At 46.1% G+C, this 21,533-nt stretch overlaps 1 long non-coding RNA gene across 5 annotated transcripts in view; it reads left to right on the top strand.

Annotated features, from left to right (window-relative positions):
- LOC147582744 (uncharacterized) overlaps positions 1–21,533 on the top strand; it is a 136,862-nt gene that overhangs the window by 32,487 nt on the left and 82,842 nt on the right. The window contains exon 3 of one of the 5 annotated variants that reach the window (XR_015249476.1): positions 15,462–15,582. The exons of the other annotated variants lie outside the window; for them this stretch is intronic. This is a non-coding gene — a long non-coding RNA (uncharacterized LOC147582744). The remainder of the gene's footprint in view (positions 1–15,461; positions 15,583–21,533) is intronic. 5 annotated transcript variants of the gene reach the window in all.

Genomic DNA, 21,533 nt, shown 5'->3' with positions numbered 1-21,533 from the left:
AATTTCACTTAACTATTTTCGCTACTAGAATATAAAAGTACAATTGATTTTTGTGTATTGTCCTTGTAACTCCAAGTTTGCTAATTTACTTATTAGCTCTAGTAGATGTTTTGTAGATTCCTTAAGATTTTCTGTGTGAACAATCATGCCATCTGTGAAAAAAGACTTTTACTTCTTCCTTTCCAATGTGTATGTCTTTCACTTCTTTACCTTGCTTTAATTCACTGTCTAGGACCTTTGATACACTGTCAAATAGAAGTAGTGAAAATGGGGGCGCCTGGGTGGCGCAGTCGGTTAAGCGTCCGACTTCAGCCAGGTCACGATCTCGCGGTCCGGGAGTTCGAGCCCCGCGTCGGGCTCTGGGCTGATGGCTCAGAGCCTGGAGCCTGTTTCCGATTCTGTGTCTCCCTCTCTCTCTGCCCCTCCCCCATTCATGCTCTGTCTCTCTCTGTCCCAAAAATAAATAAACGTTGAAAAAAAAAAATTAAAAAAAAAAAAAAGAAGTAGTGAAAATGGATATTTAACCATTAAATAAAATGTTAGCTGTATGTTTTTTGAAGATGCCATTAATTAGATTGAAGTCTCCTTTGAATTCTGAATTGCTAGGGTTTTTTTTAGTGAATGGCTGTTGATTTATTTTTTCAAATGGTTTTCCTGCATCTACTTAAGTATTTAATTTTTCTTTTGAATCTGTTAATATGGTTAGTTATATTTATTGGCTCTGCATAAGCTAAACCAAATTTAGATTCCCAGAATACACCCAATTTGGTCATGATACATTATACTTTTGATATATGTTGTTGAATTCTATTTGCTAATATTTTCTGAAGGATTTTGAATCTATGTTCATGAATGAGATTGGTCTGGAATTTTTTATTGCTGCTTACTTTTTTTTTTTTTTTTTTAATGTAGCCTCCATATCCAGCGTGGGGCTTTAACTCACAACCGTGAGATCAAGAGTTGAATGCTCTATGGACTTAGCCAGCCAGGAGCCCCTGGAATCTTCTTTCTCTTTCTTTCTTTCTTTCTTTCTTTCTTTCTTTCTTTCTTGGTACTTTCTTTTTCGGATTTGTCACTAAGGTTATGCTGGTCTCATAAAGTGGGTTGGGAAGCATTCTTTCTTCCATTTTCTGAAATTTTTAAGAGAAGAATTAATTCCTCCTTAATGAAACTCACTGGCGAAACTACATGTAGATTTCTTCATGGGAAGGTTTTAAATTATGGATTCAATTTCTTACTAGATATATGGCAATTTAGATTTTCTGTTTGATTTGTTAATCAGTTTTGGGAAGTTGTTCTTCCAAGGAATTTGTCTATTTTATCTAGCTTCTCTAAATAATTTTTAGTATAAACTTATTTATAATTTTCCATTATTATTTTCTTAATATCTGTAGGCTTTGTAAGGCTGTCTCCTCCTTCATTTCTGATACTGGTAATTTGGGTTCTTTTTCTTCTTTTCTTCAGTCAAGCTAGGGTTTTTTAATCTTTTCAGAGAAACAGCTTTTGGCTTTGTTAATTTTCCTCTATTGTTCATTTTCTATTTTGATGAGTTCTGCTTTTTTTTAAAAAAAAATCTCTGTTTCTACCTACTTTGGCTTTGCTTTGTTTTCTTTTTCTAGCTTCTTGAGGTGGAAACTTAGGTCATTTATTTTACATCTATGTTATTTTCTAACATAAATATTTAGATTTTAAAAAGCCCTCTAAGCACTGCTTCAGCTGCATTCCACATATTCTGATATATTGTATATTTATTACTTATATAAACATGTTTTAAAGTTTCTCTTATGATTTCTTCATTGACCCAATAATTATGAGTCCATTGCTTAACATCCAAATGTTTGTTTTTTCTAGATTTCTAATTGCTAATGGTTTTATTAATTAATTAAAATTGCTAATGAGTTTAAATTTAATTCAGTCATTGTCAGAAAATGTACTCTGTGTTACTTCAATTTAATTTTATTAAGACTTGGCTAATGGCCTAGGGTAAATGTACCATAAGCATTTGAAAAAAATATGTTTTTTGCCATTGTCGGGTACAGTGTTCTATTAATATAAGTTAGATTGAGGCGGTTTATGCTATAGATTGCTCAAATCTACATTTTTAATTATTTTAAAAATTTAGTTTTTCTACCAGTCACTGAGAGAGGAGTGTTAGGTTAGATTTTGTTAATTTTTGTTTCATGCATTTTGAAGCTCTGTTATTAGGTGTGATTGTAATTTTTATGTCTTACTGATGAAAATGGACCAGGGAAATTTTCTTCTGGTACCAAGTCCATGAAATCCAGTATGTATTTTTATACTTACAGCACAACTCAATTTGGACTAGCCACACTTCAAGTGCTCAGTAGCCACATGTAGCTGACGGCTACCGTATTGGACAGCACAGTTCCTAGAAAGTCAGATAGTGAGAGGTGGGGGAAACTGCCTGGTAACACCTCACACTGAAGGAACGCAGTAATTTCTTTGCCCCATTTCCAAGTGTTGGCCAATTTTTTTTTTATAACATTATCTTCTGCACATGACAGCTCTGGAACCAACAGAACGTGGTAGGGAAGGAGAGGCTAATAAAGAGGTGATTGAGTGAGAAAGGGCTCTGAAAGAACAGGTGTCTGAAGTTTTGAGCTAAGGAGCCAAGGTTCCCACTTGCCTATGGTATTTTGGTTCACATTTGAAAAATGGGCCACTCTGGGTGGATGAATCAGAAAAGCCATGCATATCCAGACATCTCATGCAAGGGTCTAGGACTTGGAAAAGAAAGGTGGGTTGGATTTTAGTTCCTACTGGCACCTTGGCAAGGTGCTCTTGTGCAGTGCACAACCCACACAACTGTACTATCAGGCCCTACCAGGGTTGAGAAGCAGTCTCAGATTGATAAGTAATGGGACCTTCTCCACTCTGGCAGGGAGGATGGTGGTGAAGTGAGGGCATGTGGCTGGGAACAGGACGGAGTGAGAGGTATGTAAGGATGTTGAGGGGGTTCTATTTGATGACATTATTTTCATTGTGAAGAAGGAGAAATAGGCTGAGTGAGGGTCATAGGTTTTGTGGGAGAGGCAGGTCTGGAACAATTACTGTGGAAAAGGCAAGAGGACAGACTAGAACATATCAGAGGTTGTTGAGCAATGTCACAGCCTGACAGACTTTTGTATGGAGTGAACGGCAGGAGTGACCAAAAGTTAGAAAGTGAGCAGTGAGCCCCCCCAGGGAAGTAGACCATCCTGAGGTGCAAGAGTGCAGAAGGTGCAGGAGGTGCAGGTGTGCAGGAGTGCAGGTGTGTAGGCGGTGTGGGAGTGCAGGAGGTGCAGGGGTGCAGGAGGTGCAGGTATGCAGGAGTGCAGGTGTATAGGAGGTGCAGAAGGTGCAGGTGTGTAGGAGATGTAGCAGGTGCAGGAGTGCAGAAGGTACAAATGTATAGGAGGTGCAGGTGTGCAGGAGGTGCAGGAAATGTAAGAGTGCAGGAGGTACAAATGTGCAGGAGGTGCAGGGGTGCAGGAGGTGCAGGGGTGCAGGAGGTGCAGGAAGGCAGGTGTGCAGAAGGTGCAGGAGTACAGAAGGTGCAGAAGGTGCAGAAGGTGCGGGAGATGCGGGAGTGCAGAAGGTGCAGGAGGTGCAGGAATGCAGGTGCCCAGAAGGTGCAGGAGTGCAGGAGGTGCAGAAGATGCAGGAGGTGCAGAAGGTGTGGGAGGTGCAAGAGGTGCAGGAGATGTAGGAGATGCAGGACTGCAGAAGGTGCAGGAGGTGCAGGAATGTAGGTGCACAGAAGGTGTAGGAGGTGCAGGAGTACAGAAGGTGCAGGAGGTGCAGTAGGTGCGGGAGGTGCAGGAGTGCAGAAGGTGCAGGAGATGCAGGAGGTGCAGAAGATGCAGGAGGTGCAGAAGGTGTGGGGGGTGCAAGAGGTGCAGGAGATGTAGGAGATGCAGGACTGCAGAAGGTGCAGGAGGTGCAGGAATGTAGGTGCACAGAAGGTGTAGGAGGTGCAGGAGTGCAGGAGGTGCAGGAGTGCAGGAGATACAGGAGGTATAGAAGGTGCAGGAGGTGCAGGAGGTACAGAAGGTGCAGGAGGTGCAGAGGTGCAGAAGGTGCAGGAGGTGCAGGAGGTGCAGGTGTGCAGGAGGTGCAGAGGTGCAGGAGGTGCAGGTGTGCAGGAGATGCAGGAGGTACAGGAATGCAGGAGGTGCAGGAGTGCAGGAGGTGCTGGAGGTGCAGAGGTGCAGGAGGTGCAGGTGTGCAGGAGGTGCAGGAGATGCAGGAGGTACAGGTGTGCAGGAGGTGCAAGAAATGTAAGAGTGCAGGAGGTACAAATGTGCAGGAGGTGCAGGTGTGCAGGAGATTCAGGAGGTGCCAGAGGTGCAGAGGTACAGGAGGTGCAGGTGTGCAGGAGGTGCAGGTGTGCAGGAGGTGCAGGTGTGCAGGAGGTGCAGGTGTGCAGGAGATGCAGGAGGTACAGGAATGCAGGAGGTGCAGAGGTGCAGGAGTGCAGGAGGTGCTGGAGGTGCAGAGGTGCAGGAGGTGCTGGTGTGCAGGAGGTGCAGGAGATGCAGGAGGTACAGGTGTGCAGGAGGTGCAAGAAATGTAAGAGTGCAGGAGGTACAAATGTGCAGGAGGTGCAGGGGTGCAGGAGGTGCAGGGGTGCAGGAGGTGCAGGAAGGCAGGTGTGCAGAAGGTGCAGGAGTACAGAAGGTGCAGGAGGTGCAGAAGGTGCAGGAGATGCAGGAATGCAGGTGCACAGAAGGTGCAAGTGTGCAGAAGGTGCAGGAGTGCAGGAGTGCAGAAGATGCAGGAGGTGCAGAAGGTGTGGGAGGTGCAAGAGGTGCAGGAGATGTAGGAGATGCAGGACTGCAGAAGGTGCAGGAGGTGCAGGAATGTAGGTGCACAGAAGGTGTAGGAGGTGCAGGAGTGCAGGAGGTGCAGGAGTGCAGGAGGTACAGGAATGCAGGAGGTGCAGAGGTGCAGAAGGTGCAGGAGGTGCAGGTGTGCAGGAGTGCAGGAGGTGCCGGAGGTGCAGAGGTACAGGAGGTGCAGGTGTGCAGGAGGTGCAGAGGTGCAGGAGGTGCAGGTGTGCAGGAGATGCAGGAGGTACAGGAATGCAGGAGGTGCAGAGGTGCAGGAGTGCAGGAGGTGCTGGAGGTGCAGAGGTGCAGGAGGTGCAGGTGTGCAGGAGGTGCAGGAGGTGCAGGAGATGCAGGAGGTGCAGAGGTGCAGGAGGCTGTGTGTGTTGGTTAGACACAAGACAAAACACCAGCAGCTTGCTTTCATCAAATAATGTATTCCAGCGTCTTTTATAAGCATTTTATGAATATTAAGTCACTTGATTCTCAATTGTTACTTCCACTGGGCAGATGAGAAAAGCAAAGCACAGAAAGGGTAAGTGACTTGCTCAGAGTCACACAGCTAGTAAGTGGCAGAGCAACGTTTGAACCCCGGGCGGTCTGGCTCTAGCAGCCTATGGGAAGGATGATTTTGGTCCTGATTCCATCCCTCTCTAACTGTGGGATGCCTTCCCTTCTACCAGAGGTATGCATGAGGTCATGGGGGGAGTCTCAAGGATGGGGTAAGGTAATTTTTTAAAAGCCAAAATGGTAATCATTCGTTTTGTTCAGTCTGAGCATTCTTAGGTCATGGTATCTAAATGCCTTGTGCCCATAGGGAGGATCTGGGAACCATGGGTAGGTCTACATTCTGTTCCAGGCTCAGAGACAGACCTGGGTGGCCTGGGGGAACCCTGGGGGTGAGGTCAGGAAGTGACACCCATCTTCTTCATTAGCGGGTGGGGGGGGGGTGTGTGGCTAGGGCAGGTAGGGGGAGTTTTGATCTCTAAGTCCTATCTCTACATGTAGAGCCCTCATCTGAGAGAAACCATTTTTCCATTTTCATTTTTTTTTAATTTAGGAAAACATGCCCAAATCAGCTTTATAACAATCTCAGTGCTGGTTTTATGAAACGCAACATTTCCGTTGAAGCCACCAGCAGAATCACTTCTGTCAGCCACCAGCCTTGTAAAAGGAATGAATGCATTTTCTGTGCCCATAATCATTCCTCTATGGGAATGAGGTCGATTTCAATGACTATCTAATAAAGGAATAACTTAACATTCGAAAAAAAAATCAGAATCCTGAGGAACCCTAGAGGCAAAAGGCAAAGGGAATTTGATCTGATGGAAACTGAGATCTTTTTTAAAGGAAAGCTTTATTTATTTATTTATTTATTTATTTATTTATTTATTTATTTATTTATTTATTTTCAAAGACAAAACTACCTTTTAAAAACAGTAGGTTGCTTAATCAATAAATCTCTATTTAAAGGAATTGAATACGGAACTGATTATACAGCTGGCAAAACCTCACTATTCCTACACATTCGGAGATGGTCTAATTTAGTGAAAGGTCTGAATCAGTTTGAAGCATGTAGTTTTGTAGCTCTTATGGGCTTAATTACCTTCAACTCAGACTAAGCCGGGAAACTCATTCTTTCAGGTTGTGGCCTCCAGAGCCTGGGGGAACTTGCGGCAACAAGGTAATAAGAATGGTTTGTAATTAGCATGTCAATTGAGCACTATTAATCACCCACTTCCTGATATTTGCATTGTTTATTGTATAGGGGATAGATTCCGTCTGTGGTCTGGTTCCTGTGGGTGTTTGCACCCTCCAAGAAAGAGTCTTAACTCTCTCTCCTTGGACTTTGTGCATCACCACTGCACCGGTGACATACACACGAGGAAACTGAGGCTTAGGGAGAAGGGGTGCTTTCCTTGAGGTTTCAAAGCTGAGCTGCTCCTGGAACACGCCTCCTTCCGACTCCCAGTCCAGTGCTCTCTGTGACTTGTGTCAAAGCACTTGGAATATGGTTATTTTTTTTTTTCAACGTTTTTATTTATTTATGGGACAGACAGAGACCGAGCATGAACGGGGGAGGGGCAGAGAGAGAGGGAGACACAGAATCGGAAACAGGCTCCAGGCTCCGAGCCATCAGCCCAGAGCCTGACGCGGGGCTTGAACTCGCGGACCGCGAGATCGTGACCTGGCTGAAGTCGGACGCTTAAGGAATATGGTTATTAATAAAAGGGGAGAATGTTTAAAAAAACAAAAGAAGAGAATGTTAGAAAATGGATCTCTGCTGCATTTTAGACCTTTCCCTATAATCTTGCCAACTAACTCATGTGGCCTTTCTGTGTAGTAATAATGTGTATACAACAGTTGTTACGTACCAGGTCCTATCCTAAATACTGCATATATTCTCAGTCCTGTCAACATCCTTATGATATGTTATTATCATCCCCAACTTATACTTAGGGAAACTGAGGACCAGAGAAGTGAAGTAAAATGCTGAAAACAGAGATTCCCACAATTTCTCTGTTCCCAGTACCCACAGTATTTCAGTAAGTTTTCCAAGTGCCCAGAGGCCAAAAGAAATACCTATTGGTCTTTTTTTCTTTTAATTTTGTTAATGATTATTTTTGAGAGAGAGAGAGAGAGCGCATGAGCAGGGGAGGGGCAGATAGAAGGAGACACAGAATCAGAAGCAGGGTCCAGGCTCCCAGCAGCCAGCACAGAGCCCAACGCGGGGCTTGAACTCAGGAGCCATGAGATCATGACCTCAGCTGAAGCCAGATGCTTAACTGACTGAGCCACACCTCCCTAGTAGTCTGAATTTATTGAGTAGTTAGGTACAAACAACTTAAAGATAGTTATTTCATCACAGCTTAATAGCCATTTGAAAAAGTAACTCACATAAACTGAAAGAAAAAAATTTTATTCCATCTGATATAACACTATCATGTAGCAACGGGATGTATGTGCCCATTGGGTATTGCACAACTTTTTAAAACTTAGAGTCAGATGGGACATTGCTGTCCTCATTTCTTGCTCTACACTGATTTTCACATGGTGTTTGCTTTTTATCTCTGTAACCACTGAAAACCCAGATTTGAAAAGATACGATGTTGTCAGAGGGAACGTGGCACAGATTAATGTTCAGAGGGTGGCCACTGTGTACTTAGGTCATGATAGGTTTGCGGTTGTGTGACACACACCGGTGTTTCTAACACTTAAAATAACCCATGTTACCCCTGTGTGTTTGCTGCAGTGCACAGGGGTTTCTTGGCACACACTTTGGGAACTGTGGGCCTGAGGGGGGAGGGCCAGCAGACTTGAGCTGAAGCAGTCTAGCTCCTGAGCCCACATGCTTGGTACTGGGCTCTTTGGCCCAGTGCAATCCATCCAGTAGTGCAACCCATCCCGTAGCCCTTACTCTGTAGGGAATGGGCTCATTCATTCAGCGGATGTTTGGTGAGCTGCTACTCTACTGCAGACCTTGTGCTGTGGCTGGGGTAGGCCAGGGACAAAGACAGATTTCCTCCAGGGCCTGTTTTTTAATCATCTTGTCATGTAGGCAAAGAATTGCAATTCAACTGTAAGAGAAGGATGTGCAAAACACCACCTCGTCCTGGGAGGGGAGCCTGGAGGTGATGTGGGGTGGGGCCGATGTAAGTGCCAGGAGAGCTTATGTGGGCTACGGTGATAGCAATGTGGTTTAGGGAATGAGATCATGCTGTCCTTTCCCATTCTGTGCAAGTCAGATCACTCCAGAATTGTGTACTGGCTGGAGAAGAGAAAAAGAGGGGTTTCGGTGGGCATCTTGCCACCTCTGAGGGCTAGTGTGGGCAGAAGCAGGAGGTATGAGCCAATCATAAGCCTGTGATAAAGAACTTTGGGCAAATATAGTGCTGAGCACCCTGTCACTGAAGGTATGTAAGAAAGGGTATGTGATAGGGACCCACTTCAGAGGGGGCTGGGCCAGCTGGCCCTTGAGGTCCCACCCAACTCCAAAAGGGGATGATTTGGGGAAGCTGTCCTCTCACTGTCCACAGCTGTCTCCCCCTTGTCACTGGCTCTGAGATTCCAGCATGCCTGTCACTGGCCTTGAGACAGCACTGCTCTTGTCTCACCCGTGGAGACTGGTTTCTGGAAACTGATTTCTCTTGGTTCATTTAAAACGCATTTGTCTTGGGACTTCAGCGGCAGCTCCTGTGTGAGGTCAGGGGTGAGGGCGGGAGGGAGGAAGGGCTGTTGCCCGACACCCTGCAGAGGCTGGAGGGGCCCGTCCATTGCTGGAGGTGGAGGCTGGGCATCTGATCACCCTCACTGCTGCCAAAGTGACCTTTGCACAGTGCACCTTGCTTAGCCCTCCCTTGCTCAGGATTCCTCCTGTGCCTTCCCACTGTTTTCTGGATAAAGTCCAAACTGCCACGCTTGGCACTGGCCCCATCTGTCCCAGAGGCCCTGCAATCAGTTATCTTGGGTGACTCCTTTCTCTGAAAACAGAGTCCTCCAAGCCCACATGGCTTTGCTTGTGCTGTTCCCTCTGCCTGGTTTATTTTTCCTTATTTGTCCACCTGGTAAATCCCCCTCATCCTCCTCAGCTCTCTCCTTTGCTGTGGAGGGTTGAAAACAACCACCATCCACTGAACTCACGGTCTGTAGTTTGGCAATTTGGGCAGAGCTCAGCCGGGTGGTTCTTGCGGGCTAGGCTGGGCTCGCTCGTGGTCTGCAGCGTGGGGGGACCAGGTCTGGCTGGCTTACGGTGGCCTCCTCTGGGTCGTCTGAGATGGTGGGCAGGGCTCTCTCTGCATATGGCTCCGGAGGTCTCTCATTCTGCAGCATGTTAGCCCAGCTTTTTTCACACAGTGGCTTCCGAGAGCTGCCAGAGAGGACAAGCCCCAGGCCCAAGAGCATTTCAAACCTCTGCCCGCATCATGTTTGCTGACATCCTCTTGGCCCACACGAGTCACCTGATTGAGCCCAGAGGACGGACTGGGAGGGCATTTGAAGTAACATAGCAGGAAATGCAGATGTGAGACGCGAGGGGGATTTGGTGCCATCTTTCACAGCCGGACAGCCTTCATGCCAAAGAGGGTCTGAGCTCAGTAGGCTGGAAGCTCCCGGAGGCCTTGGTTTGAAGTGTGTTTCCTCAGAACCTGGCACAGAGCAGATGCTCGCTAATGACTGACTTCTGCTTCAGTACCTGTGAGGCCACCTTGAGGTTTTGGCTTAGGGAACCCAGGGAGCCCCAGGGGAAGCCAGTACAGGCTGGGGGAAGGAGAGACAGACAGTCCTTCACAAATTTGTGCTCAGGGCTCAGGGGTCCAATTTGTCCCAGAGAGCGATCAGATTTGATTCAGCCACAGTCTGGTCTCCACCTTTAAATGTTGGGAACTGCATAAATCAGCACATTTCCCCCCAAGCGGAGTCTATATACAGCACTACCAGGCTGCTCGCCATAATTAGGCCTCCAGCAATGATTGTTTTTGCTCCCTGTGTTTTATCACCAGCCTTGCAGGGGAAGGGGAGGGGTAAGATCAGGGTTATGATGTTTGTGTGCGAGTCCAGTATTTGAGAGGTCTGGGGCCAAGTGCAAATGGAGGCTCTGGTCTGGAGCCTCCTCTTTTCTATCACACGCTTTTGTCTTGCACTGTGAGGGGTTTCCCTCCGTGCAGGCGATCATGTCTGAGTCCTCCCCACCTCCTCATCCCCCTGCAAATAACCTCCTTTTGGCCCTTTGGGACTAGGGGTGCACACACTGGGGTCAGTGCACCCCTGGGGAGAAGGACCCAGAGAAGGATTGGAGAAGGTCCTGGAGGCAGGCATTTAGGCAGGGAATTTGGGGTCCTGGGGAACTGCAGCATGACCTAGGAGGGAGTGGCGGCTTACAGGAGGCACATTCTCTTGATCGTTCGGATTTGTTGCCCTCTGAGGGGGCATTGGCCATTGGAAGGCCAGAGAATGTCCCTCTAAAGTAGGAGTACAAGGCAAGGAGGCCCTGGTTGCTAGACTCTAAGGCTGATTCTCTTTGTGTGTGTGTGCAAAGCTAGAGAGGCATGGAGGTCCTGAACTCTGACCCTGTCACGCTGCCGGCAGGACAGGGCCTCCCCCACGTTCTAGGAGTCGCCTGCGTAAAGCCAGCCCTGTTCACTGTTCTGGAAGCAGCAACCATCACCCCCCAAATTTACAAAGGCCTCTACTGATATGAAAGTCTCTCATGTCTGTTTCTATTTGGCTGTCACCGTAGACCTATGACCTCACTAAGAAAGGATGAGGCTCTCACTGAATGGATGAGGAAGCTGAGCCTCAGACGAGTGACGTGACTTGCCACACACCACACGCCTATCAGCGGTGGAGGAAGGCTTGAGCCCTCACGGTGGACGCCATGGGCAATGCTCCTGTTGCTGATTTTAAAGTAGATCTTACTCTAAATATCACAGAATTTAGAGTAGATCTTAAATGTATCGGTCTATCACTCACACCTATAGTTGTTTGAACATTCCCTCAATGGTAGCAATTTGGGTTGTGTCCAGTTTTTTGCTGTTGTAAACAACGTGGCAATGAGCATCCTTGTACTGGCAATGCAGTGTCAAGGTCTGGAGTAGAATCTGACCACCGTTGGGAGCAGTTACTGAAGCTTGCTCAATCTCCATGTCCCCTTCCATGTAATAACGGTACTAATACCGTCTTCGTGAGATATTGAATAAATGAATGGATGGATGATAGTGGTGATGGGGATGATGATGATGATGGTGGTGGTGATGACGTCTGGTCTGCCTGACAATTATGTTCCTTGTTGGGTATTCTGGTTTACATGCTAGGCTCTGGTGACCTTTGCTGGTCTGAGGCAGCGTTTCTGCCTATCCTATCCTGGGATATCCTGGGCCTAGCATATCCTGGGACCCCCACCTCACCTAGGACCTATGCTTTTCTCTACTTACGCTTGCTCTCTGACCGTGGCTTTAAATATCACCTAAATGCTGACGCTTCCAGGTCTACCTGTCTAGTTATGACTATCCCACTGAGTTCCACATTCATACATGCATCTTCTTTGCTGAGTCTTTGAAAGTATCCCAGATCTTCCTCCGCCTCTGCTACTTTAGTCCAAGCTTTTATCACCTCTCTTGCTCTTTTCCAATTTCCTTACTGAACATTTAGCTTGTTTGCATTAAATCTTTCTGGTTTTATGATAAATTCTTTTTTTTTTCTTCTCTAAGTTTTTATTTAAATATTCTAGTTAGTTAACATACAGTGTTATTAGTTTCAGGTGTACAATTTAGTGATTGGACACTTCCATACATCACCCAGCGCTCATCATGATGCGCGCACTCCTTAATCCCCATCACCTAGTTCACCCAGCTCGCCACCGACCACTCCCTGGTAACCATCAGTTTCTTCCCTATAGTTAAGAGTCTGTTTCTTGGTCTGCCTCTCTCTTTTTTTTCCCCCATGTTGATTTGTTTTGTTTCTGATATTTTTCAACTTAGGCATTTTGCTCTAGGCATTGCTTTAGTCTATTCTCCCAAATTTTGACATGTAGTACTTAGTTTTATAATTCTATAAGTTCTTATAATTCTACAAATAGTTATTAATCCATAAGTTATGTAGTATGTTAATTTCCAGATATAAGAGAATTTGTCAGTTATCTTTGCTGATTTTATTGCATATGGTCAGCAAAAGAGCCTAATTGATCTTTTGATCTTTTGAAATTTATTTTGATTTACTTTAACAGTTTTTATAAATGTCCTGTGTGTGCTTGACAAGAATGTTGGCCGATTCTAAGGTTAAGCATTCTGTATACGTGGATCAGCTTGCTGATTGAAACATTCGTTTGTCTGCCTGATTCATTTCCAGGAGAGATTAAAGAAAAAGAATAAATAATTTTGTCTCTAATTCTATAAGCTGGCATTTTACGTATTTTGAAGCTACATTTTTTAATGGAAATATATGCTCGTGGGTGGTTATTTGAAAATCTGTTATTCTTTCTTATGATATTATGGTTTGCATTGGATTCTGTTTGTCACATCTTAGGACTGTTACTATTAAGGTGACTGTAGCTTTCTTTTGGCTCATATTTGCCTGATATATAATTTTTAATTCTTTTCTCTTTAATCTCCATATCCTTTTGTTTTAAGCATTTGCTTGTAAACAGCACATCTTGGATCTTGTTTTGCTTATTCAATCTTAGATGCTCTCTCTTTTTTTTTAATGTTTGTTTTTGAGAGAGAGAGAGAGAGAGAGAGGAGGGGCAGAGGGAGAGGGGGACAGAGGATCTGAAGTGGTCTCTGTGCTAACAGCAGAGAGCCTGATGTGGGACTCAAACCCATGAACCTGTGGGATCATGACCTGAGCTCAAGTCAGATCTCAACCAACTGAGCCATCTGGTGCCCCAGATTCTCTATCTTTTGGTTGATGACTTCAACCCATTTATCTTTATTATAAACACTGTTATATTAGGCCTCATTTTTTGCTGTTTTATTTCATATTTCCCATTTAATTGTGCTTTCTTTTTGTTTCCTTTTTTCTCCTTTATTACCTTTTAGTTTTCTTTTGTCCATCAGCTGGTGAAGAAACTGTGGCACATCCATACAGTGGAATACTACTCAACAATAAAAAAGGAACAAACTACTGATAAATGCAATAATTAGGCAACTTTTAAAAGCCTTGTATTAAGTGGAAGAAGGCAGACTCACATGTTTCCATTTACATGGCATTCTGGAAAAGACAAAACTATAGGGACAGAAAACAGATAAGTAGTTGTTAGAGCTGGAGGGTAGAGGAGAGGTTAACTTGAAAGTGGCAAGAGGATTGTTTTTGGGCGATGGGAATATTCTATATCTTGATTTTGGTCATGGTTTCATGATTCCATGTATTTGTCAAAATTCACTGAAATGTGTACTTCAAAAAAGTGAATTTTACCATGTGCAAATTGTATCTCATCTTAAAAAAAAGAAAGATAGGGGGCACCTGGGTGGTTCATTCAGTTGGGTGTCTGACTCTTGGTTTTGGCTCAGGTCGTGGTCTTGTGGTTCATGGGTTGGAGCCCTGCATTGGGCTCTGTGCTGGCAGCGTGGAGCCTGCTTGGGATTCTCTCCTTCTCTCTCTCTGCCCCTCCCCTGCTTGCTCTCTCTCTTAAAATAAATCAACTTTAAAAAATAAAAAAAAAAAAGGAAGCTAAAGCTCTACCAAAGTTCTCACATTGGTTTTGTGCAATCTGTCATCTCACCCCCAAGGTCTGTCTGGACTTCTTCACCCATATGTGCACAGAAGTCACTCTTTGCCTCTTTCAAAAGTTTCCTGATCAAAGGTCTCCTTATCCAAGGGCTCCTCCTTAACCTCTCCCTGTCCCCAACCCTTTTTCACCACCAACGTACTTGAGATTTGCTAATTGTATGTCTTTTCTGGAATCCAAGCCCCATGAGAGCAGGGGCTTTGTCTGTTTTGTTCGCTACTGCATTTTCTGAACAGTGCCTGACACACAGGAAGAGCTCAAGGAAGAGTTAACAAATTCACTGAGACAACTAGATCCTAGACCAATGCTGTCAACAGAAATAGAATGTGAGCCATAAATGTGAGCTGCATATACAATTTAAAATTTTCTAGTTGCCTCATTGAAAAAGTAAAAGGGAACAGGTAAAATTAAGGTTTTAATAATGTGTTTCATTCTACTCAATCGATTCAAAATATTATTTCAACATGCAAATCATATAAAAATTATGAATGAGATATTTAAGATTAGTTTTTCATACCAAGTCTTTGAAACTGGAAATATATTCTACACATATGGCACATCTCAAATTTGGCTCAGTCACCTTTCAAGTGTCCAGTAGCCACATGTGGGTAGTGGCTGCCTCATTGGACAGCACAGTTCTAGAAAAGGGCAAAGACTTGTCCCAGGGTCCAGAAGTAGATTTTCTCTCAAGGGGCCTGTTCTGTTGTTGGAAGTAATTCTGAATCAATAATGACTTTTGGATTTAAAAGTAAACAGTGAGGGGGCGCCTGGGTGGCTCAGTCGGTTAAGTGTCTGACTTCGGCCTAGGTCATGATCTCACCATTCCTGAGTTCGAGCCCCACTTCGGGCTTTGTGCTGACAGCTCAAGAGCCTGGAGCCTGTTTCAGATTCTGTGTCTCCCTCTCTCTCTCTGCCTCTCCCCCACTCACGCTCTGCCTCTCTCTCTCAAAAATAGATACACATTAAACAAAATAAAAGTAAACAGTGAATGATGGAATTAGAATATCAGAGTTCTGCAGTACCCAAGGAAATAACGGATCTAGGTAATGACCATGGGTGGTTGCTGACATCAGTAGAGAGGTCAGTTGGCATCACCTGCCTCCTGATAGCAGACATAACAAGAGATGAAGACAGACAGAATCTGAATAAACCTTTGGATTCAACTCCCACTGACAGAATGTACAACTTAGAAGTCTGAGGAACATGTTAAATGTTACCATAGGGGTGAAACCAACAAAATCCCAAGTGTGGGAAATGTGACCAGGTTCTTTCAACAAATGAATCTCAAGTGAAACAAACCAAAAACCATCCCCCCCACAACCATTCTTCCCCCCAAACACACAAAAAAAAAACCCAAATGGAGGAGAAACCTATAGATTAAAAAAAACCTCCCACTCTTTTCGCTGCTGAAGAGAGAAGCCATATGGAGAGGCCCAAAGAAAGAGAACCCAGGCACCTCAGCTGAATGCAGGGAGGTGTTGGAACCACCACCATGTGGGGCAGAAGAACCGCCCAGTCAAAACCCAAAGATCGGTAAGCAAAAATAAATAATAAATTGCTATTGTTTGGAAAAAAAAAAAAGACTCAAAAGACATTGCAACATGTAGACTTTATTAGGATTCTGGTGAATAAACTGTAGAAAAGCATTTATGAATTCATGAGACACTTACCCAGTTGTCAAGATATTGTTTGGATATTTGAGGATATCGAGGACTTCTATGATTTTTTTGGTGAGACAATGGTATTGTGGTTACCTTGTAAAAGTACTCATTTTATTTTATTTTATTTTATTTTATTTTATTTATTTTTTTATTAAAAAAAAATTTTTTTTTCAACGTTTATTTATTTTTGGGACAGAGAGAGACAGAGCATGAACGGGGGAGGGGCAGAGAGAGAGGGAGACACAGAATCAGAAACAGGCTCCAGGCTCCGAGCCATCAGCCCAGAGCCCGATGCGGGGCTCGAACTCACGGACCGCGAGATCGTGACCTGGCTGAAGTCGGACGCTCAACCGACTGCGCCACCCAGGCGCCCCAAAAGTACTCATTTTAGAGAGACATAAGAACACATTTAGGGGTGAAATTTTATGTTGCCTGGAATTTGGTGGGAAATAATTTGGAAGGGGTAAGCAGGAGGGAAGGGTAAAGAGGAAGCCAGATCAGCCATGCACTAACTGGCGAAGCAGAGTGATGGGTATCTGGGAGTTTGTGACTACAGCTCTCTCTACTTTTGGGTATGTTTAAAGTTTTCCATGATAACATGTAGAAAAAGGAACAATAAACGGCTGATCTGCTCTTATGGGCATGGCATCTCCTCACCCCTGCAACTCCTATTGCCGGGGGCCTGAGGCTGGCTGGGCGTGAACTGCACTCCCCGAAGGCTCCAGGAGGTGGCGCCGCTGGCTCTCTGCTCCTTGGCTGTTGCTAGAGGGCTTCAGAGCTACTGGGACCCCCCGCCCCTGCCACCTCCCCAGACTCCCAGAGGCTGCTGGGGTTTCTGCTCTTTCCTACAAGGCAGGGTTTGGGGAGGGTGGAACCTGGGTCCAGTGGGGACTTTCCCTTTCCACTGCGTGTTCCAGGCTGCTCCTGACCTCTATCCTTAAGAGCTGTGGCCACCCCTGATCCGCCAGCCTAGGCTGGGGGAGGGACCTTGTCTTGGTGTTGGGTCACCCCACCTGGTCTAGGCTCCTGAGCTCCACCTTGATCCGGAGTCCCTATCCCATCCCCTCTGGCCTCCCACACCTGGAGGTTGAATTCCTGCACCCACTATGGGTCAGGTGTATCAGCCCTGCTGCCCTGCACCCCCACTGCTGCCTGTCCCCCATGCCTTCATTCCAGACCCCTCTCTCAGGGATGGGGAGATGTCCCTTGTGTCTGGGCCTCCAGGTGCAAGACCCCCATTTGGAAGCAGACCCATGTCTGTGGGTGGACTTGGCTGTGGTATTGAGCTGAGTGAGCACTGGACCAGGAGTCAGTAAATTTAGGTCCCAGACCAGCCTCCCTGGGGAATAAGTCATGTCCCTTCTAAAAAATGCAGCAGCTGGAACTGTAGAATAATGGTTTTCTGACTTTTTTAAAAAAATGTTTATTTATTTTTGAGACAGAGAAAGACAGAGCATGAACAGGGGAGGGTCAGAGAGAGGGAGACACAGAATCTGAAGCAGGCTCCAGGCTCTGAGCTGTCAGCACAGAGCCTGACACGGGGCTCAAACTCACGGATCACGAGATCATGACCCGAGCTGAAGTCAGATGCCCAACCGACTGAGCCACCCAGGCACCGCAATGGTTCTCTGACTTTTTAGAGAAGTGAAACTCTATTTCCAGAACCCCAATATGTAAAATCAACAGGAGTGGAGCATCCTGGTTCCATATGGGAGAAGTTTAGTCCTCTGGCCCCTCTTACCCATCCCTCCCCTCAGAGTGGAAAACACTGGGCTTCCTGATCTCTGGGTTCCTTATATTTCTCACTGGCTGTCAGCCCAAGAGTTCAGTTCCTACAAGTTGGTCTCAAGCTCTAATAAGTCCTGGCATCCATCCATCCATTTAACATTTACCAAACTTGTACTCCCTGCTGAACCCCCAGTGAAACTAGTTGACCAGTATGGGGACTCTGTCCTCTATGGGTCCACAGCCTGCTGAGCAGACAGCACCATCTGAGGCATGCCACACAAGCAAGTGGTCCCAAATTCAGGGAACATAGAGGTCTGGATGACTGCCAGCTTGAGGAAGCCAGGGAAGCCTTCTTGGAGGAGGTGACACTTGAGTGATCTTGAGGAAATGCATGTAGAGAATGAATTGGGAGGGAAGAGGAGGGTCTGGAAGACAATGGGAAACTTTTCTTTCTTGATGCAGTCATTTAGAAGGGACTCCCAAAAAGCACAGAGCAGAGCAGTTACTCCAGACTATGGTTTGGGTGGAGACCAAGTGCTTCACCGTAGATACCCTGCATGACACTTTGGATGAGCATTTATCTAACGGGCCACCCACACAGATGAAGCAGTGAGAAACACCACTACAGCATGTCTGGGAGGAAATTCACTTCCTTCACACAGTACAATTGCCAATAATTGGTGTTGCTGAGAACATGAATAGCTTCATGGGCCCCAAATGAAAGACTAAATCCCAAGTGTTCATTCCAAGTGCTGGGGGTGCATCAGTAAGAAGATGCCAAGATTTTAAAGCCCCCCCTTCTTGGGCAGAATGCCTCTCCATCCACAAATAGAAACTTGCTGAGATTTTAATTAAGAACAGTGTACATAAAACTCACTGTTCCCAAGTAAACAAATATTAAGCAAGATACTTTGCTTTCGTGTTATGGGCTCTTAAGAGATGGGAAAAGTAGGGACAGGAGGGGTGGGTGGAAGATATTGAGGGGGAAGAGGAAGAAAGACTCAGACTAAGAAGAAAATAGATTCCAGGTTGGAGAGGGAGAGCAGACGAAAGGCAGACATATATGCTCCAAAGAAAAGAGAGGAGGAGAGGAGGCAGATGGAAGGTTCTAGCTTCTTCTCTTCCCACAGCTCTCTTTTGTCTCAGGGCCCCATTTTCTGGCTTAGTTTACATCAGGTTCTGATAGCTACTAGTTTGTTAGTTGGAGACCAACGCTGTTGTTACACTCAGTTCTTCCCTTGGGCTTTGTAGCAGACACTGGTGATGACTCCTACCCCTATTTGGCCCTCAGCATTCCCAAATATGCTGAGGGTATCCTACTTGAGGCACTGGCCACTCTCTGCTCAAGGACTATCCCTCAGCCCTGGTGCGTGGGCAGGCTGGAATTACTGGGGAGTTAATGCCCCTGGAATTGGAGAATAACTACCCAGATCCCTTTGTCCTTCAGTGGGTCAATTCAGAGGTGAGTCAGTACCGTCTCCCAGAGTCCCTGTAGGATCAAGTTGTAGTCACCCACGGTGGTAACTGGGTAGATAACATGCTATTAGTTCCATCCCTTCTCTGTCTTTCCTCCCCTCTCCCCTGCTGGTGCCTCCTGGGGTCATCTCCCAAATAAAACACTTGCACCTGAACCCTTGTCTCAGGGTCCCCTTCTGGGGGAACTCAACTCTAAAAAGACTTTATAGAGCACAATTTTATTTTGAGGATTTCATTAGCCCTCCAGAATTAGGCCAAGCCTGTTTGCAATGTGGAGTGACTGATATCCTTCTATTGTCAAGGTTTTGAATTGAGGCTTATTTTCTTATTGCGTTTTGAAGGTCTCTTGTCTCAGAAGGATGGTTTAGGGTTTAAAAAGTTACTCTGAGACTGTTCAGTCAATGTGGGCTGCTATAATGAAGTTCCATAGGCTGAGTGGCTCATAAACAACAGACATTGATTTCTCACAGTTCTGGAGGCTGAGAAGACGGGGCTCAGGATGCCGGCAGGGCTAGGCTCTGGCGAGGGCCTCTTCTGGGTTGCAGACTGCTGACTGTTCTTTGTACCCCTGTGTGGTGGAGGAAGAGCCAGCTAGCAATCTGCCCTCTTCTTATAAGGACACTCATTCCATTTATGGAAGCTCCACTCTCATGAGCAAGCCACCTCCCAAAGGCCCCAGCTCCAAATGCCATCACATTGGAATTAGAATTTCAACATAGGAATTTAGGGCTGGGGGGACACAGACATTCAGCCTGTAATAGGGACCTTAGAGTTAATGGTCAGTTTACTAAAAAGTACCTGAATGTTTCCATTTGTTTTTTTAATTTTTTAAAAAGCTTAGAGAGAGAGAGTGTGCACAGAGGAGGGACAGAGAGAGAGGGAGACACAGAATCCAAAGCAGGCTCCAGGCTCTGAGCTGTCAGCACAGAGCCCGACGCGGGGCTCGAACTCACACACTTCAAGATCATGACCTGAGCCAAGGTGGGACACTTGACCGACTGAGCCACCCAGGAGGCCCCTGATGTTTCTTTTTCTAAATCCTATGATATATCTGGATGCCTGGGAAGACATTCACTAGAAGTGTGTAAATGCTCAGCTGTGCTCATTGTTCATTCATTCATTCTCTTTCACCATGAAGCAAGTTTTTATGAGCAAGCACATGCGTGTGCCAGGCATCCCTGCCCTGTGAACTTGTTCTCCTGAGTAGCTTGAAATTGGGTTTCTGATGAGCTTTTGGTCCATTTGGTTCTTCATTCAATATTTACTGAGAGCTTCCATGTGCCTAGTGCTGAGCTAGACCCTGGGCAAACAGAGATGGCTAAGGCAAGGACTGCATTTCCCAGAAACCTAGAAGCCAGAAGGCTGAGATCGACATTTTCCACATATGGTGGAAATGTTTCTTGTGACAGATATACCTGCAGTGTCACTGGGGGAATGAAGGAGAGATGGGCTCATTTTACCTTGGTGGCTCGGAAGGGTTAGAAAGTCTTCATGGAGGAGGGGACCAATGAGTGGAGCCTGGGGCATTGAGGGGAGGCAAAACGGTGTGAGCAAAGGTATGGCAGGACCGGGAGCTGCAAAGGCTGTAGTGAGGCTGCAGCCAGAGAGTCTTTGGTGCTAAGATCTGGGAAGCAGTGCTTCCCAGTGGTTAGGACACAGGCTCTGCCTATGGACCAAAATTCTCATCTCAGGCCTGCCACTGGCTCATGATATAGCCTGGACAGGTTAGCAGCCTCTCTAAGCCTCAGTTTACCCCTCAGGCTTATACTGGGGAGAGACTACCTCCTGCATAGTCACTCTCCTGGCACAGCACCTAGGAGGCAGTGAATGATGATAAAAGGAAATTATTTGTTAATGATATGTATCAAGATGCCCTGGCTGGGCTTACAAGAGAATGTAGAATTGAGAGCACTTCACCAGTTTACCTTTGTGTCAGCCGATTACTTAGGGACTGAGGAACCTCTTTGTAAAAGAGACTTGACAGTGCCCCGGGCGGTAAGAAGCAGGAAGTGCACTGAATCGGGAGGAAGGGATGCTACCCCAGAGGCTGTAGAATTGTTACCATTTCCATCACCACCAGTGTTCCAATGCTTCCAGGAATGTATCCATCGACACCTGGGCAAGTGCAGGGTGCCCTCATCTCCTGGAAGGACCCAGAACCCCCATGGGGAGTTATCAGTGCTTTGCATTCAGGGGATGGATGGTGCCTGTCTGGGGAGCGTGGGGACAGGCAGGACTGAGTGGCAGCACTCCAGACTTCTCACTTATCGCAAGGCCCACGTCTCACCCTTTTCAGAAGCATCTGTAGAGATGTTCTCAGAGAAGTTGGAGACCTCCCAACTGCCCACCCATCCCGGTGTCGCTCTGTAAACAGGACTGGCAGATGGGCAGTGAGACCTGCTTTGCAGAGGGCCTGGAACATGGCTCTGCTTTAACGGTTTGGGGACACCACAATCTCATGAAGATTCCTTGGATCTGGGAGATAGAAGGGACCAGAGAGAGGGAGAGCTAGGACAGCCCTACATTTGTGTACACAGAGAAATGAGGCTTGGTGAGTTGTAGAGAGTGGCTCAGAGTCACATGGCAGGTCAGGGAGCCTTTGTCTCCCTGGTCAGTATT

This window comes from Puma concolor, chromosome A3 (genome assembly GCF_028749965.1).
Source record: "Puma concolor isolate L17-30 chromosome A3, mPumCon1.1.hap2, whole genome shotgun sequence".
NCBI lineage: Eukaryota > Metazoa > Chordata > Mammalia > Carnivora > Felidae > Puma > Puma concolor.
Note: the sequence above shows the minus strand (reverse complement) of the source record. Positions and strands in the feature narration are given on the sequence as shown.